This window comes from Notamacropus eugenii, chromosome 4 (genome assembly GCF_028372415.1).
Source record: "Notamacropus eugenii isolate mMacEug1 chromosome 4, mMacEug1.pri_v2, whole genome shotgun sequence".
NCBI classification, from domain to species: domain Eukaryota; kingdom Metazoa; phylum Chordata; class Mammalia; order Diprotodontia; family Macropodidae; genus Notamacropus; species Notamacropus eugenii.
The window spans coordinates 240629382-240645852 of record NC_092875.1 but is presented as its reverse complement, the minus strand read 5'-3'; the positions used below and the strand labels follow the sequence as shown (position 1 = coordinate 240645852).

Here is a 16471-nt window from a genome sequence, read left to right as displayed (position 1 = left end):
TTTCCCAGTGACTACCCCCTCTTCAACCCCTACTTTGACAATAAAATTCTCCTTTAAAAGAAAAAAAGTACAGCCAAGGAAAACCACTCAACACATTGGCCAACTCTGATAACGCATGTCTCCTTCTGCACCTACAGTCCTCCCACCTCTCTGCTAAGAAATAGGAGGTATGAATCACTGTTAGCCCTCTGACGTCACAATTGGACCTATCATTGCTTGGCCATTGTACCCTAGTGACCATGGGGCCAGGTCTTGCCTAAAAGCAGGGACTGCTTTGATTTTCTATTTGCATCTCCATACCACAGAGATTTCATACACAGTAAGCATTTAACAAATATTTTTTCACTCATTCATCTGAAATCTTTTGTATATTTCATGTCCATTGAGTAAATGGTTCTCCTATTTCTACTTACCTCATTCTGCATCATTTCGTAAAACTTCTTCCCATGTTTCTTTAAATTTTTCATACTCATCATTTCTAATGGCACAAGAATATTCATATGCCATAATTTTTCAGCCATTACCCAATTAATGGGTATCAACTTTGTTTCCAGTTTTTTGTTACCACATGCACAAAAAAAGTCACTGTAAATATTTTGGTATATATAGGACCTTTTCCTCTGCCTGCGATTTCTGTCCCCCAGTTTCTGAATCTATAAAATGAGGGTATAGGACTGGATGATTTCTAATGCCCCTCTGAGGACTAAAATTTTATTATTTTTTTCTAGATGAGATAATAGATGTAGAAAAGGGAAGCAATTTGCTTCAATGATTACTTTTATGTAGATTACTTTTAGGTAGCTTCTATCTCTACTCTCAATCTCATCAGACTTTTAGTTACATATTTCCAGCTTCCTTATGGCTATCTATCTTTACCTAGGTGTTCCACCAACCATCACTTTAAATTTAACATATCCCAAACTGACATCTTTCATCTCTTTCCCCCAAATCTGACTCTTCCCCTAATTTCTCTTACAACTTCAGAGTAATTTTGACCCTTTCTTCTCTCCTCATCCTAGACATCCAGCAAATCCCCAGCTCACTCTCCCCATCATCTGCCTGTTGCCCTGGCAGAATGTATGCACTTGAAAATAAGGATTGTGTAATTCTCTTTTTTTGTATCCTCAGCACTTTATATAGTTCCTGGCATATAGTAAATACTTAATAAATGTTCACTCTATCTATCTATCTGTTATCATCTATTTATCTGAGAGTTCAGCATCATCAGCTGCCTAACTGGAGGTCCTGTTGGTATCTCATACTCACATATATAAAACAGAAGTCATATTTTCACCTAATTTACTCCTCTAATCTTCTTTATTTCCTTTTTAGAATAAATGCTTGTTAATATCTTTTATTACATTACCAGATTTTCTTCCAATATCCTTCTTCCTCCCTTCTCCATGAGAGCCATCCCATATAACAAATAATATTTTTAAAAAGTGGAAAAAGAAAAAATTCAGACAAAATCAGAAAAATTGATAAATGCATCAAAAAACTCTGAAAATACATACATGTATCTCATTCATGGACTGTTCACTTCTGGAAAGAAGTAGGGAGAGGTGGGGAGATAGGTATATCATTTCATAGTTCTTTTGAACCTTGTTTGCTCTTGGCAATTTTGCAACATTCACTTTCAATGACAGGGCTTTTCTTTCCTTTTACATCGAGGTTATTCATTGTTTTATTCGTTTCCTTGGCTGCTTGCTTCACCTCCCCATGTGGAAGACTATGCCTAAGAAGCACCCATCAAGTGATTTTCCCAGCCTGGCACCAAAAGAGAGAGATGTCTAATAGAAGATTCTTTCTGATTTAAATTCAGGGCACACTGAGATTGGAAAGACAACATTCATGGAGAAAGATCAGAGGAAAGATGGAATTGAGGATGTTGGACAGATATAATATTTAAGACTATTTTCAAAAATTAAGATTAGAACACTCTCTTCCATTATGATTTCAATGATAAACCTGTCTCAATATGCAAATATTCCATTAGCCCTTCACATGATTGCTATAATTATATAATCACAGAATAATATATTGGCGATGAATTTGATATATCATTATTAGAAATCCCTCCTCTGGAAAAAAAAAAGATACCATCAGTAATAGGGATTCTTGTTTACATTTATATTGGCATATTTATTTGTCTCCAGCCTGATTTTTTAGGTGTTGGGATTGGAAGTTCAAATCCGTGTGGACGGTCTCGGGCGGGTGAAAGTGGGACTTCTAAATCTTAGAGTCTTACGAGGCCCTCCATGAACAGCGGGGATTCGAGAAGGTCAGACTGAGCTAGCTCGGCTATCGGGTATTTCTGCCTCTCCCCGGGAGATACGTGATGGGTGGAGTCTCCCTGCCCTCGAGGTCATCCCGGATCTGGGCACACTATTGTTATCTAACAGCACGGTATTCAGATGCAAACTGTGTGGCTGAAGGTTAAGTAGGATTGAGGAAGCCTGAAAGCTCTCTTAGCATGTGAGGAGCCAAGAGGACAGTAGGCTCCGCTTCTCTTCTTTCCTCTCTCCCCTCCCCCTCTCTCCCCGCTTGTACTTCTACTTCCAATCCCTTAAGATCCTAGCCTCCTTAGGAAATCTCCCCTTCTTCCTCCTAAGGAAGACCCCCCTGCACTTGTAACTAGACCCTGAAATAAAGCTCAACCCTTGTTCGACTCTGGAACGTCCTTTCTCTCATATGAGCATCCGGTTTTGGCCAACCGAAGACCTCGGAGGTGAGGTAAGAAGACTCGGGTAGCCCACACAGGCCTCTAGGCCTGGCATTTAGGGACTGATTTTCTTCAGATTTCTTATTTATGGGCCAGGCTTAATTTACCTGGTTATGTTCACACAGATGCCAGGAAGTATTACTACTATGAAATCACTTCCAGGAATCTCTTTCTCCTAGGATGTATTAGCTCTGTGACACTGTAATGGATTCCTCAACATAGGAACAAAAAAAGTTCATCACTTTCTTTGTGGAGGGGGTAAGTGCTTAGACTTGGAAAACTGATTGTTAAGACACTCTTGGTATTCCTTGATTCTGTCACAGATTTTGTCATGAAATCTTGGTAAGTTTAGTTTAATCTCTTAACAGACACAGCCATCTCACACGAGTGTTGAGAAGTGGAGATAATTACATCAGTTATTATTATTACTAACATGCAATGAACATCTTGGTATTGTGATTGATTATTATATTATTATCATTAATAATGATAATTTACTTTAAATCATTAAAGCTTAAAATGGCATTAAAACTTTTGGAACCCCCTGGATGACACTAAAAGTTTACAAAATGACTTTTTCCCAAAACAACCCTGTGAGGAAGGGTAATTTCTAAGGTGTGCTTGCATCTTATATTTAGTGACTGATTATTAGCAGTGATTGATTATTTCTTGATTATGGTGATTGGTTATTGATTATTTAAGTAATTGAGTTATTTGCCTGTAATGATACAGCTAAGAAGTACTGAAACCAGGATGTGAACATACGACTGTTGCTCTAGGTCCTATATCCTTTCCACTACTAAAGCATAACTGTTATTGCAGAAGTTTGCAAAACTGAAGAAGGTTCAGTCTCTGCCACTAATTATTTGAAAATATTATGAGTTACAATGCATAAATAGCAAAGAATACATACATACATATGTAAACATATTTCCATATACATGTAACTCATATTTGTCAACCTAGTCACCAACAATGATAATCATGTTGATATTAGTTCTATTGTATTTACAAACTGGATGAGGCATAGTTTTCCCTTCCTTTCTCATGAGCTATTTGAGAAGCAAACCATCACAGAAAAGTTAACTTCTATTTTATAGGTCATGAAAGAACCAGTGTGTGTGTGTGTGTGTGTGTGTGTGTGTGTGTGTGTGTGTGTGTGTGTGTGTGTGTGTATGTGTGGAAAAGAAGACAAATTCTAATTATATCAAATTGTAAAACTTTTTTCATGAGCAAAATCAGTGTGACCAGACTAAGAAAAAAGAAAGGAAAGATTTTTGCAGCAGCATCTCCAAATAAGAAAAAAAGTATGACAGTCAAAATCTCTAAGAGATTGATGCAAACCTATAAGACTAAGAGCTATTCCCTAACAGATAATTAAATAGTCAAAAGGTATGAGCAAATACTTTTAAAACAATAAGTAGAAGCTACTGAAAATCATATGAAACAGTGATCAAAATTACTACTAATAATCAAAGAAAGAGAGAAAGGAGCAATATGTACAGAAATATTTATAGCAGCTATTTTTGTGGTGTCAAAGAATTACAAATTGAGGAGATGCCCATAAACTGACAAATGAATGAAGAAGTTATAGTGTATGATTGTAATGACAAGCAAGATGATTTCAGAAAAACCTGGGAAGACATGAACTGATGCAAAGTGAAGTGAGTAGAACCAGGAGAATATTGTACACAGTAAAGACAACACTGTAATGATTATCAACTGTGAATGATTTAGCTATTCTCAGCAATACAATGATCCAAGACAATTCCAAAGGATTTATTTTGAAAAATGCCATTGATCTCCAGAGAAAGAACTGATGCAATCTGAATATAGATTGAAGCATATTTTTCTTAACTTTATTTTTCTTGTTGGGTTTTGGTTTAGGGTTTGTTTTCTTTTTCTTTTTTTTTTGGTCTGTGTTTTCTTTCACAACATGGTTAATGTGGAAATATGTTTTTCATGACTGCACATGTATAATTTATATCAAATTGCTTGCCTTCTCAAGAAGGGGTCAGAGGAGGGTGGGAGGAAGAGAATTTTGTGCTCAAAGTGTAAAATGTATGCATGTAATTAGAAAAAAACAAACATTTTCACTTAAAAATAATCAGTGAAAGGCAGATAAAAAAATCAAAGCATCAATGAAGACTCATCGAATGAATAATGATATAAAAAGTCAGAGTTGGGGGGAGGTAGTAATATAGGCATATGAGTTCAATATAGGTTCATTACTGGTAGAGTTATTTGATGATCAAACAATCTTGAAAAATAATTTAGAATTATTTGAGAAAAGTCATTAAGTTGTTCATATTATTTGATCCATTATTGAGTTTATGCCCCAAGGGAGATTAATGACAGAAAGGAAGATCTACCAAAATAGCAACACTATTTGTAATAGAAAAAACTAAAGCCATTCAACTAACAAATATCATTAGGGCATTAATATCTTGTTATTCCTACTATTTACCTCTAAGTTACTGTGGTTATATAAACTGAACTGGGGGTGAGGAGAACCAAATTTCTATCACTCCAAATGCAAAGGGATTTAATTGCTCTTTAAGGAACAATGGATATGAAGAATTCTATAAAATCTGGGAACATACAGATGGACTGATGCAGAGGGATATTGTTGTTCAGTCATTTTCAGTCATGTCCAGTTCTTCATGACCCCATTTGGGGTTTTCTTGGCAAAAATATAGGAGTAGTTTGCCATTTCCTTCTCCAGTTCATTTTACAGATGAGGAAACTAAGGCAAACAGGGTTAAGTGACTTGCCCTGAGTCACAATGCTAGTAAGTGCCTGAATTTGAACTTAGGAAGACAAGTCTTCCTGATTCCAGAACTGGCACTCTACCCACGGTGCCATCTAGCTATACAGAAGGCTGTAAACTGAACCAAATAAACAATATACACAATCATTACAATGAGGGAAATTAAGACAACACTAAAAGGCAACAAAAACCAGGTCAAATAAAATGGACAATTCTGATTTTAAATTATTAAAGTTAAACCACATATCCTCCCTGTTAATATATGACAAACAAAAAAGGAAAATAATATGTACCACCAGTCAAAATCACCACATGAGACAGTTTTATTTTACTTTTTTGTTGAAAAATGTGCGGGGGCCTGAGAAGTGGTTTGTTAGGGAGTGACTAATGTCAAAATAAAATGCATCAGTAAACTTTTTTATAAATGTCAAGTAAAAACAATGTGCACACCATAATTTTTATTATAGTCATCTTAAGGTACTATTAAAGTATGAATTGCATAATCATAAAATCATGCAGTTAGAAGGAATTTCAAAGGCAGGAAATTCAGATAGAAAGATTTAGGCTTGTAAGAATAAACTTTACAAAGAAACATTTCAAAGAAAAAGGGGAGCAAGAAGGCAAAATGTCTATCTGATGGGGCTTCACAAATAGCTGAAGAAAGAAGGAAAGAGAAAGGTACAGAAGAAAAAGAAAGCTATACCCAACTGAATGTACAATAGAATGGGAAAGACAAGAAATCTCTTCAGGAAAATTGGAGATATCGAGGAGACATTCATGCAAAAATAAAAGACAAAAATGGTAAGGACTTAAAAGAAGCAGGGATTAAGAAGAGGTGGAAAGAATATACATAAGAACTATACAAGAAAGATCTTAACATTACTGACACCTACCATGGTGTGGTTATTGATCTAGAGCAAGATGTTCTGAAAGATGAAGTCAAGTGGGCCTTAGGAAACACTGCTAACGATAAGGCTAGAGGAGATGATGAAATTCTAGTTAAGCTATTTAAAATCCTAAAAAAAAATGATGCCATTAAAGCGCTGTACTCAATATGTCAGCAAATTTGTAAAACTTAACAATGGGCACTGAATTTAAAAACATCAGTTTACCTCCCAATCCTAAAGAAGGGTAGTGCCAAAGAATGTTCAAATTACCAAATAATTGTGCTCATTTCATATTCCATCAAGGTTATGATTAGTATTCTGCAAGCTGGACTTCAGCAACATGTGGTCTAAGAATTACCAAAAGAGTGGGCTAGTTTTCAAAGAAGCAAAGGAATTAGAGACCAAATTGCCAACATTAGCTAGAATTTGGAAAAATCAAGGGAGTTCCAGAAAATATCTACTTTTGCTTGATTGACTACACTAAAGCCTTTGACTGTGTGGATCACAACAAAATGTGGCAAGTCCTCAAAGAGATGAGAGCACCAGATCATCTATTTGTCTCCTAAGGAAACTGTATGCGAGCCAAGAAGCAATAGTTAGAACTGAACATGGAACAACTGATTGGTTTAAGATTGGAAAAGGAATACCAGATTGTATATTGTCACCTTATTTATTTAACTTATAGGCAGAATACATCAGGCACAATGCCAGGCTAGACAAATTGAAGTCAGGATTAAGGTTGTCTGGAGAAATATCAACAGTCTCGGATATGCAGATGATATCACTGATGGCAGAAAGTGAGGATGAATTGAGGAGTCTCTTGATAAGTATGAAAGAGGATAGGGTAAAAGCTGGCTTGAAGTTTAACTTAAAAAAAACTAAGATTTTGGCAACTGGTTCCATCACTTCCTGGCAAACAGAGGGACAAAAAAATGGAATCAATGTCAGATTTTATATTCTTAGGCTCACTCAAAGATCACTGCATATGGCAACTGCAGCCAAGGGAATTAGAAGACTCTTGCTCCTTGGAAGGAAAGCTATGGCAAATCTAAAAAGCAAAGACACCACTTGGCCGACAAAGGTCTGTATATTCAAAGTTATAGTTTTTCCAGAAGCAATATATGACTGTGAGTTGGATTATAAGGAATACTGAGTGAGGCAGAATTGACACTTGAATTGTGTTGCTGGAGAAGACTTCTGAGAGTCTTTTGGACTTCAAGAAGATCAAATCAATCAATACTTAAAAGAAATTAACTCAGATTATTCACTGGAAAGTCAAATAATGAAGCCAAAGCTTCAATACATTGACCACATAATGTGAACACAAGACTCATTGGAAAAGACCTTGATTTGGGAAAGATTGAAGGTGAAAGAAAAAGGAGATGACAGAGGATGAGATAGATAGTGTCATAGAGGCTAGAAATGTGAACTTGGAAAGACTTCAGAAGATGGTGGAAGGTAGAAAGGCCTGACACATTGTGATCCACAGAGTCACAAAGAGTCAGATGCAACTGAATGATTGAACAACAAAAAGAATAAATCTTCTAAAAATTAGAACAGGGTTTCTTAACCTTTTTTGAGTCATGGTCTCTAAACACCTTCTCAGAATAATGTTTCATTGATACATTCATAATAGAAGGAAATATTCACTTAAAGGTTGGTGAAAAGAAAGATAACATTTTTTTCCCATCCAAATTCAAGTATGACCTGAAATCTATCTGTGGACCCTAAGTTAAGAATCCCTGAATTAAAATTATCCAGAAGTAGAATGGGGTCCTCTAGGAGGTAATTGGCTCTCTCTCTTTGGGGGTCTTTAAGCAAAGGTTGGATAGCTACATGTCAGAAATATTATAGATGGTATATGGAATCAGATGTGAATTAGACGAGATGACCTGTGAGGTCCTTTATAACTCCAAGATTCTTTAATTCTGTGTGGTCATTTGGCCAAATTCTTTATGCATATCACCAATCCTCTCTATACCATTCCTGACCACTAGTCATCCAGTCTCTGCCTGAATACCTCCAGTGACAGTATACTTAGCATACTTAATACTTCCCAAGAGATTTCATTCTAATTTTGAACAGCTCTAATTGTTGGGAATTTTCTCCTTACATTGAAACACAATTTGATCCTCTGTAATGTTCATCCTTTGGTCCCAGTTATTCCTTCCGGGACCAAGGATAAAATAGTATAATTTCTCTTCCCAATGATAATTTTTCCAAAATGTGAAGATGGTCATCTGTCTTTCCTAAGTTTTCTTTTTAAAAAATTAAACATCCTTATTTCCTTCAGCTAATCATTGTCTTGCATGATTTCTAATCCCTTCACCATTCTGGTGTAAGAGAATGTATCAGTACAGTCTGTCTCTCTGGGCAGCTAGGTACTGCAATGGATAGAGTGCTACGCCTTGAGTAAGGAAGACCTGAGTTCAAATCCAGCCTCAGAAATTTACTAGCTGGGTGATCCTGGACAAGTTGCTCAACCCTGTCTGCTTCAGTTTCCTCATCTGTCAAATGAGTTAGAGAAGGAAATGGAAAACCATTCAGGTATCTCTGCCAAGAAAAGCTCAAATGGGGTTATGAAGAGTTGGAAGTGATTGAACAACAACAACAAAATTGTCTGTCTATATGTGGCTCTCAGGAAGGCAAGAATAGACATCTCTAGAGTCCCCTCTCCCCTTCTGAAAGGGAGTTTTTCCATTCATTTCAGAAGTGGAAGAAGGATATTGGGGCCAGAGGCTGGCAATTCTGCTCTCCTTAGAAAGAAGGGGTACTAGGCTAGAATTATATCTATCTGCTCCCTTAAATATTGTTGGTGTAAGGAGAAGTGATTTTTAAGTTCCAGTTGTATTCCTGATCACTCTCTCAATGAAGAAGTGTTCCAAGTTATATACCCACACATGTGAGTACACACACATACATATGTATACATATATACTTATATATGTAAGTATGTAGTTAGGTGGCACAGCAATTAGAATGCTGAAAGTAGAGTCAAGAAGATCTGAGTTCAAACAACGGCTGTGTGATCCTGGTCAAGTCATTTAATCTCTATTTGCCTCAGTTTCCTCAACTGTAAAATGGGGATAATAATAGCACCTACCTTACAAGGTTATGGTGAACATCAAATGAGATAAAATCCCCACTAGCTTTATAGCATCTAAAAATTAAGCATGATATCTATACCTTCATCTAAACCAGTAATCAGAGCAGATCATGCCTGATACTTACTTTCTATATGACCCTGGGCAAGTTGAGGCTCAATTTTCTCATCTAGAAAATGGGGAGTTAGAGTGAATGGCTTCCAGGATCCTTTCTTGCTGTACATCTATGATCTTATTGAAGAAGTGATGATATCATCAAGGTGAGAGAGAGAAATGCCCTAAATAATTGAAAAAGATCAGGTCAATTGAAAGGTTTTTGATGTGAGTTTGTTTGTTTGTTTGACTGGTCAAAGATTTCATTGATATAGGGAATTCTCACTGAGGAAGTTCCTGTAATAAATTTAAACATTAGTAGGCACAGTATCATTTCTCAGAGAGAAAATACTAGAAAACCCAGTGACTTGGTAAAAAAAATTCAGTGCTCAGTCCTCAGACATACTTAATTAAATGTGCTTTCCAAATCTCCTCATTTCCCTTTTTATCCAGAAAAGCATCAATGTACTACTAATGCATCATTTCCCCCCATCAACAGCCTACTTTGTACCTTCTTAGCACAAAGAAAACTTCCAGCCCCTTTGAAAGCACTGATCCAAATTTGATGGAACCAGTTCACATTTTTAGTATGGCATAAAAGATCTTTCTGACATCCTGCATTGCACTTAGCACTTACATTTTACATTTCTTTAAGGGTGCAGTCACATCCATATCACAGATAAGGACTGAGGCCCAGAAAGATAAAAGTGATTGACTTGAGGAAATGGGGCAATTCACTGATGGATTCCAGAACCTAGTCCTTCTTGTGTCTATAAACTGTATCCTGAACTCTGGTGCCTGGGAGACTGGTATCCCAAGCTTTGTGAACTAGTGTCCCCATGCCCCTATATAGGAAAACCTTAAACAAAGGGAAGGAGGAGCTCCACGTGGTAAGGAATTATTGAATGTACAGCTTTTTGAAATAGCATGGAGAATGAGTTTTATGGCCTTAGACAAATCACTTAACTTCTCTCAGACTCAGTTCCCTCAGCTATCAAATCAGGGGGTTAGATTAGATGATCTCTAAGTTCTCTTCCAACTCTAAATCTATGATTTTATGAGCACATAAAATACAGGCCTTAAGAGTTTGGACACAAACCCTCCTTGCTTTTCTTGGTTTTATTCTTTATTCTCTTCTTCTTGTTTATTCTCCTTTTCCTTCTCTTTCTGCCTTACTTCTCCTTCTCTTCCTTCTCTTCTTTCCTCTTTCTCCTTTTCTTTTTTCTCCTTTAAAACCTCTTTAAAAGAAGAAAGGAACACAGGACATCCAACTTGATAAAAAGAAGCTTATTTATAAAATGAAGCAGCTAAGAAGATGTGGGAAAGTTGGAACACTGATTCATTGTTGGCAGAGTTGTGAGCCCATCCAACCATTCTGGAGAGCAATTTGGAACTATGCCCAAAGGGCTATAAAAATGTGCATAGCCTTTGACCCAGAAATACCACTTCTAGGGTTGTATCCCAAAGAGATCATAAAAATGGGAAAATGACCCACGTGTACAAAAATATTTACAGTGGTTCTTTTTATGGTAGCCAAGAACTGGAAATTGAGGGGATGACCATCAATTAGGGGATAACTGAACAAGTTGTGATATATGAATATAATGGAATACTATTGTGCTATAAAAAATGATAAATAGGCAGACTTCAGAAAATCCTAGAAAGACCTATGTGAACTGATGCTGAGTGAAGTAAGCAGAACCAGGAGAACATTGTTCACAGAAACAGTCACAGTGTTCAATGACTGATTTTGATAGATGTAGTCCTTCTTTGCAATGGAAGGACTCAAAACAATTTAAAAGGACTCATGATGGAAAATGCCATCCATATCCAGAGAAAGAATTATGGAGGATTAAACAACAAATCATAGAAACAATTAACAGCTTCATTCAAGAGAATGACAATAATGAGACAAACTGCCAAATCTAATGGGATACTGCAAAAGCAGTTCTTAGGGGAAGCTTTATATCTTTGAATGCCTACATGAATAAAATAGAGAAAGAGGAGATCAATGAATTGAGCATGCAACTGAAAAAGCTCAAAAAAGAACAAATTGAAAATCCCCAAGTAAATACCAAATTAGAAATACTGAAAACCAAAGGAGAGATTAATAAAATTGAAATTAAGAAAACTATTGAACTAATAAATAAAACTAAGAGTTGGTTTTATGAAAAAAACAATAATTGATAAATCTTTGGTCAATTTGATTTAAAAAAAAAGAAGAAAACAAATTACCAGTATGAAAAAATGAAAGGGGTGAACTCATCTCCAATGAGGAGGAAATTAAAACAATATTTAGAAATTACTTTGCCCAACTTTGTGCCCATAAATTCAACAATCTAAATGAGATGGATGATTATTTTAAAATATATAAATTGCCCAGATTAACAGATGAGGAAGTTGAATCCTTAAATAACCCCATCTCAGAAAAAGAAATTGAACAAGCCATCAATGAATTCCCTAGGAAAAAATCTCCAGGGCTGGATGGATTTACAAGTGAATTCTATCAAACATTTAGAGAACAGCTAATTCCAATACTATATAGACTATTTGAAAAAATTGAAGGAAGAGTCCTCCAAAATTCTTTTTATGACACAAATATAGTTTTGATACCAAAACCAGGAAGAGCCAAAATAGAGAAAGAAAATTTTAGACCAATTTCTCTAATGAATAGAGATGCAAAAATTTTAAATAAGATTTTACCAAAAAGAATACAGCAACTTATCACAAGAATAACACATTATGATCGGGTAGGATTCATGCCAGGAATGCAGGGCTGGTTCAGTGTTAGGAAAACTATTAGCATTATTGATCATATCAACAACAGACCTAACAGAAACCACATGATTATCTCAAGAGATGCAGGAAAAGCTTTTGACAAAATACAGCACCCATTCCTATTAAAAACACTGGAGAGCATAGGAATAAATGGAACATTCCATAAAATAATAAGCAGTATCTACCTAAAACCTTCAGCAAGCATTAAACGCAATGGAGATAAGCTAGATGCATTTCCAATAAGATTAGGGGTGAAATAAGGATGTCCATTATCACCACTATTATTCAATACGGTACTAGAAAAGTTAGCTGAAACAATAAGAGAAGAAAAAGAAATTGAAGGAATTAGAATAGGCAGAGAAGAAACTAAGTTATCACTCTTTGCAGATAATATGATGATACACTTAGAGAATCCCAGAGATTCAAGCTAAAAACTACTTGAAATAATAAACAACTTTGGCAAAGTTGCAGGATACAAAATAAATCCACACAAATCTTCTGCATTTCTATATATCAGTAACAAAACCCAACAGCAAGAGATAGAAAGAGAAATCCCATTTAAAGCTAGGGTAGACACTGTAAAATATTTGAGAGTCTACCTGCCAAAACAAATCCATTGACTATATGAACACAATTACAAAATATTTTTCGCACAAATAAAGTCAGATCTAAGTAAGTGGAAAAACATCAGTTGCTTGTGGGTAGGCCAAGCCAATATTAAAAAAATGACAATTCTACCTAAATTAATTTACTTATTTAGTGCCATACCAATCAAATTATCAGATAATTATTTTCTAGGTCTGGAAAAAAATAATATCAAAATTCATCTGGAAAAACAAAAGGTCCAGAACATCAAAGGAACTAATAAAAAGAAATGCTAGAGAAGGTGGCCTAGCTCTACTAGATCTCAAATTGTATTTAAAGCAGCAATTATCAAAGCCACTTGTTACTGGCTAAGAAACAGAAGGGTAGACCAGTGGAATATGCTAGGTATTCAAGACACAGTAGTCAATTAATATAGCAATCTACTGTTTGATAAACCCAAGGACCCTAGCTTCTGGGATAAGAACTCACTGTCTGACAAAAATTGCTGGGAAAACTGGATAACAGTGTGGTGGAAACTAGTCATAGACCAATGTCTGACACCATACACAAGAATAAAGTCCAAATAGGTACATGATCTAGGTATAAAGACTGGTACTATAAACAAATTAGTGGAGCAAGAAATAGTGTATTTATCAGATTTATGGAGAAGGGAAGAATTTTTGACTAAAGAGACAGAAAGCATTATGAAGTGCAAAATGGATAATTTTGATTACATTAAATTGAAAAGCTTTTGCACAACCAAACGTAATACAACCAAGATTAGGAGGCAAGTAGAAAACTGGGAAAGAATTTTTGCAACTAGTATTTCTGATAAAGGCCTCATCTCTAATGAGTCAAATGTACAAGAATACAAGTCATTTCCCAACTGATAAATGGTCGAAGGATATGAGCAGCCAGTTTTCAGAAGAAGAATTAAAGATATCTATAATCATATGAAAAAATGCTCTAAATCACTATTGATTAGAGAGATGCAAATCAAAACAACTCTGAGATACCACATCACACCTATCAGATAGGCTAACATGACAAAACAGGAAGATGATAAATGTTGGAGAAGATATGGCAGAGTTGGAACACTAATTCATTATTGGTGGAGCTGTAAGCTGATCCAACCATTCTGGAGAGCAATTTGGAGCTATGTCCAAAGGGCTACAAAAATGTGCATACCCTTTGACCCAGCAATACCGCTTCTAGGACTGTATCCCCAAGAGATCATAAAAATGGGAAAGGGTCCCACATGTACAAAAATATTTATAGCAGCACTCTTTGTAGTGACCAAAAACTGGAAATCAAGGGATGCCCATCAATTGGGGAATGGCTGAATAAATTGTGGTATATGAGTGTAATGGAATACTATTGTGCCATAAGAAATAATGAACAGGAAGACTTCAGAGAAGCCTGGAAAGACTTATATGAAATGATTCTGAGTGAAAGGAGCAGAACCAGGAGAATTTTGTACACAGCAATAACCACAGTGTATGAGGATTTTTTCTGGTAGACTTAGAACTTCACTGTAATACAAGGACTTAAAAAATTCCCAATGGCCTTTTAAGGCAAAATGCCTTCCAAACCCAGAGAACGAACTACAGAATTGAATTGCAGAATGTAGCAGAGCATTTTCTTTTGTATTATGTTTTGCTTTGTTACATGACTTCTCCCATTCATTTTAATTATTCTATGCAACATAACTATGGTGAAAATGTATTTAATAGGAATATATGCATAGAACCTATATAAAATTGTATGCCATCTTGAGGAAAGAGAGGGAAGGTAGGGTGGAAGGAAGGGGAGGGAGGGAAAAAAAATCTAAGTTATGTAGTAGTGATTGTAGAACATTGAAAATAAATAAAATTAAATTTTAAAAAAAGAAAGAACTGTGGAATCAGAATATATACTGAAGCAGACTAGTTTCTTTTTTGTTTTATTTTGTTTTGTTTTGTTTTTCTTTCCCATGGTTTCTCCCATTTGTTTTAATTCTTCTATACAACATAACTAAAGTGAAAATATGTTTAATAGGGAATGTATGTGTAGAGCCCATATCAGATTGCATGCCTTCTTGAGAAGGAGGGGGAGAAAATTTAAAACTTATGGAAGTGAAATAAATAAATTGGAAAAAAATGAGAGCAAAAAAAATGAGGCAGCTGAACCCTCCCTTCCAGCCCTAAATCCCGTAATTCTATGTATCTATTATGCTGTGCATACTAACAAAGAGACACTTCCTCTCTGAGTGGTTGGGGTAGGGGGGAAAGGGCCTCTGTGAATTGGTTCAGAGAGAATAATCCAACCCACAAAGATAGGTTTCTCTCAATGGTATCAACTCTCTAAATGGTACCATTATACTTTTAGTTACCTAGGTGAACAACCTGAGAGTCATCTTCAACTCTTCCTTTTTTTTTTTTTAATTTTGTTTAGGTCAAGGTAAAGATTTATTATGTTTTTCAGTGGGCAAGAATTCTTAGGGAACCTGCAACCTTAGAGGGGTACAGGTAAAGTTTAATAGGATATTCTATAGTATCACTTGTGCCAAATATGCTAACTAGGTATTTTGGGGTGGGATTAGGGAATGTTTAAGGAGTAATCAGCTTTTTTTTTTTTCTGATTCTTTTTTTTTCCAATTTATTTAATTATTTTTAGTTTTCAACATTCATTTCCACAAGATTTTTTTTTTTTTATTAAATTTATTTATTTAACTTTTAACATTCATTTTCACAAAATTTTGGGTTACAAATTTTCTCCCCTTTTATCCCCTCCCCCCCCAAACACCAAGCATTCTAATTGCCCCTATGACCAATCTGCTCTCTCTTCTATCATCCCTCTCTGCCCTTGTCTCCATCTTCTCTTTTGTCCTGTAGGGGCAGATAGCTTTCTATACCCCTTTACCTGTTTTTCTTATTTCCTAGTGGCAAGAACATTACTCGACAGTTGATCCTAACACTTTGAGTTCCAACTTCTCTTCCTCCCTCCCTCCCCACCCCTTCCCTTTGGAAGGCAAGCAATTCAATATAGGCCATATCTGTGTAGTTTTGCAAATGACTTCCATAATAGTTGTGTTGTATAGGACTAACTATATTTCCCTCCATCCTATCCTGTCCCCCATTACTTCTATTCTCTTTTGATCCTATCCCTCCCCATGAGTGTCGACTTCGAATTGCACTCTCCTCCTCATGCCCTCCCTTCTATCATACCCCCCACCCTGCTTGTCCCCTTATCCCCCACTTTCCTGTATTGTGAGATAGGTTTTCCTACCAAAATGAGTGTGCACTTTATTCTTTTCTTTAGTGGAATGTGATGAGAGTAGACTTCATGTTTTTCTCTCACCTCCCCTCTTTATCCCTCCACTAATGAGTCTTTTGCTTGCCTCTTTTATGAGAGATAATTTGCCCCATTCAATTTCTCCCTTTCTCTTCCCAATATATTTCTCTCTCACTGCTTGATTTCATTTTGTTTTAAAGATATGATCCCATCCTATTCAATTCACTCTGTGCACTCTGTCTCTATGTGTGTGTGCGTG

General features: G+C 35.9%; 1 long non-coding RNA gene across 4 annotated transcripts in view; it reads right to left on the bottom strand.

Annotated features, from left to right (window-relative positions):
- LOC140501087 (uncharacterized) overlaps window positions 1-16471 on the bottom strand; it is a 109925-nt gene that overhangs the window by 21845 nt on the left and 71609 nt on the right. For 2 of the 4 annotated variants that reach the window (XR_011966061.1, XR_011966060.1), the window contains one exon: window positions 9611-9761. The exons of the other annotated variants lie outside the window; for them this stretch is intronic. This is a non-coding gene — a long non-coding RNA (uncharacterized lncRNA). The remainder of the gene's footprint in view (window positions 1-9610; window positions 9762-16471) is intronic. 4 annotated transcript variants of the gene reach the window in all.